Source organism: Morus notabilis, unplaced genomic scaffold (genome assembly GCF_000414095.1).
Source record: "Morus notabilis unplaced genomic scaffold, ASM41409v2 Scaffold845, whole genome shotgun sequence".
Lineage (NCBI taxonomy): Eukaryota > Viridiplantae > Streptophyta > Magnoliopsida > Rosales > Moraceae > Morus > Morus notabilis.
The window spans coordinates 117,009-117,508 of NW_010362616.1; positions in this window are offsets into that span (position 1 = coordinate 117,009).

Sequence of the window (500 nt, forward strand, 5' to 3'; positions counted from 1 at the left end):
ATTCATAAAACACATTCATGAATCGGAGCTCCTACTGGTCCAAGTACCGAATCAACCCTCAAGAGAATTATTTATCTACTTCTTTCTTAAGAAGGAATAGATTCTATCTCGTGTAATAACATTCCCGGCTATCTACTTCATCATGTCTCCAAAATACAAGGAATAGGATTCAGGATCTCAGAATCCGTACCGAGTAAATCAAAAGACACAAATCCATAAATAGGAGTCTGTTAAGAACTCAGGATTAAAATCATTCTATATATGACCATCGGTAGACTCAATTAGAATTTCTATACTTAACGGAATTATTAGAAATTCATATTGTGTTCGTGTCCTTGTTCCACATAATCTCATTATGCGAAAAACACTCATTCAATATCTCACCATATTAACAGTGCGGATAACACCGTTCCATTCTTAATGGGAATGACATGTATTAATAATGTTTTAATTAAAGATTCTGAACTTTAATTAAATTCATTATGAACATTGCTTTTTGA